We start from the raw sequence: 2,722 nt of genomic DNA, 5'->3' as shown, positions 1-2,722 counted from the left end.
CTGCAGCCTTTCAATACTTAAAGGGGGCTTATAAGAAAGATGGGGACAAACTTTTTAGCAGGGCCTGTTGCGATAGGACAAGAGGTAATGGTTTTAAACTGAAAGAGGGGAGATTTAGATTGGACATAAGGAAGAAATTTTTTATGCTGAGGGTCGTGAGACACTAGAACAGGTTACCCAGAGAAGTTGTGGATGCCCCATCATTGGAAGTGTTCCAAGGTCAGGCTGGACGGGGCTCGAGCAACCTGATCTAGTTGAAGATGTCCCGGCCCGCAGCAGGGGGATTGGACTAGATGACCTTTAGAGGTCCCTTCCAACCCAAACTATTCTGTGATTCTACGATTTTAAAGGAAAAAACCAAAACCAACAAATATTCAACAGCCTTAATCCTGAGTACACTTGCTAGTGCAGCCCTTAGGGCAGCTCTCAGTATTGTAGCTGATGCTGTTAGAAATATCAAGAGTGACATTACAGATAAGTATTTCTTCATCACCATCTCTTGTCTGACTTTAACTCAAACACCAATTAAGAAAACTATGCACAGTAGTTTTCACTATGTAATGTATGCAATCTACACTAACTATGCTTATCATCAAAACCTAATTGTACATGCTGTGGTGTGCCTGCTCAAGGTAGGGGGCTTCAGTATGTCAGCTGCGGATGGTGGGGACGACATGGCGGAGGTTTAGAAAGGAAACCTGTGAGTGTGTAGGGGGTTGAATGACATAGCTGCGTATTTCTTTCCTCCAACTGTTTGGGTTGTTTTTTCAGTGTGGAAATTTTACTCCAAAATTACCTTTTTAGTGTGTGGGAATCAGACAGATAGCAATTTTGAGAATGTCTTGAGGGAGCAAGGTGATTTGAGTGATGAGACTCATAAGCCTTGTAATTACAGTAATTATGAGACTATACCTCTACAGGTAAGAACTCATAAGTAAAAACATTAGCATGACCATTTAAGAAGCTCAATAATTCATTCCAGGGCATGTGGTTACAATGCAATGCTTAACATAAACTTCATGACTCTATTGGCACTTGGTCCTACCTGTGAACCGTGTATCCACCTTGTAAGTATAGATCCCTTTGTGCTGTACTATTCATATGTAGTCTTTTTAAGACAAGTCTATAGCGTCTATAGCAGCTGGTTATAGATGGTCAAATCTTACTATGTGTTTTAGGCAGCATTTGCCCTGCAGCTTTATAAAGAAATAGCCTGAAACACTGGAATCTTCTGACTCGGACAGATTTTACTCAGAGAAATGCATGTCGGAAAAAGCATATACTCCACATAGGGAGCTTTTCTGTCCTACATGTCCTACGTGTGCTTTACTCTAGCCCTGACCTGCTGCCTAATGGGATGGATGAGTAAGGAAAGTTTGGTAGTATGAGGGAATGCCTCCTTCCTAGCCATTCTGTGCTCCTTTTTTGATTTATTTACTCAGCATTTCAGGGCCAGGTATGTCTTCTGTCACTGTGAATTAATAATGTCACAAACCCTTTGAATGGTACTGGGAGAAGCTTGTTAGAAAGAAGAAAGCTTCTCACGGAGTAGGCATGCCGAGACAGAGAATATAAAAAACACAGGGTCATTAGATGGGATATTGTTAATATTCTTCAAAGTTTGTACCCATGAGCCATAACACTAAATGCCAGTCATAAAATGATGGTATCACATGGAAACTGCAGATGATCCTTTTGATCGTAGCAGTATATAATATTTCTTGAAGGTGTGTGCAGGACAAGTTTGTACAAATCTGAGCTTGTTCAGTTTTTTTACTTAGATTCATTTTGCCGAGTTTTACTCTCATTGGGGAATACTGCATTGTTCATCATTTACATTTATGATGCTAACAAACATATATTTTATCGTCCAGTAATTTTTCTATTTCAGTGTTACAATTTTGTTTGGAATCTGGAGTGTTCTGATCATACACAGTTACTACTCCATACTAAAATAATTTTTAATATCAGTCAGTTTCAGCTGCAGATGAAATTTTATATTTATTTAAAATGTTATCAATGAGAAGTCAGATATAACATTTGCAATCCAATTAAAACATGCTTTTTAAAAATACAGTGGGCGTAGGCTGAAACAAGAGAAGTTCTGGCTTAGATACCGGGAAAAACTTTGCTCACGAGGACAGTCAAGGTTGTCAGGAGAGGTTTTCCAGTCTCTGGTCTCCAGCCGTGGAGGTTTTCAAGACCCAACTGAGAAAAGCCCTGAGCAACCCAGTCTGACCTCATAACTCGCCCCGCTTTGGGCAGAAAGCAGGACTAAAGACCTCCTGAGGTCCCTTCCAGCATGAATTATCCTACCAGCCTACGAGCTGTTTTGGTTACCGGAAATGGTCAGCACTCAGAGCAATGGGTACGCATTACACTCCTGAACAACTCCAAGTATATTCGGACGTCTTAAGACTTTTGTCACAGAGCTCAGTTTTACTGTACAGTTGTTTATTTACACAATTAAAACATAATTCCTCGTAAAAGCTGCAGTTTTCAATCAAATACGAAATCACTGCATCTGTCTTTCCCAAACTGGCCACATGAAGCAAAACCAGCCTCGTAACCTTTGCATTATCTCTATCTTCGTATTTGTGCTGATCTTGCATTAAAAGGTTGCAATAGCTACTTTCCAGAGAAGGTAAGAATTTGCTTTTTGTTATAAACATGTTTTTAGGCATTTTCTCCCCTCAGGCCTTTTTAGCTTCTCCCCCCCTTA

The sequence above is a fragment of the Pygoscelis adeliae genome, unplaced genomic scaffold (genome assembly GCF_000699105.1).
Source record: "Pygoscelis adeliae isolate BGI_AS28 unplaced genomic scaffold, ASM69910v1 Scaffold19, whole genome shotgun sequence".
Taxonomy (NCBI): domain Eukaryota; kingdom Metazoa; phylum Chordata; class Aves; order Sphenisciformes; family Spheniscidae; genus Pygoscelis; species Pygoscelis adeliae.
Note: the sequence above shows the minus strand (reverse complement) of the source record.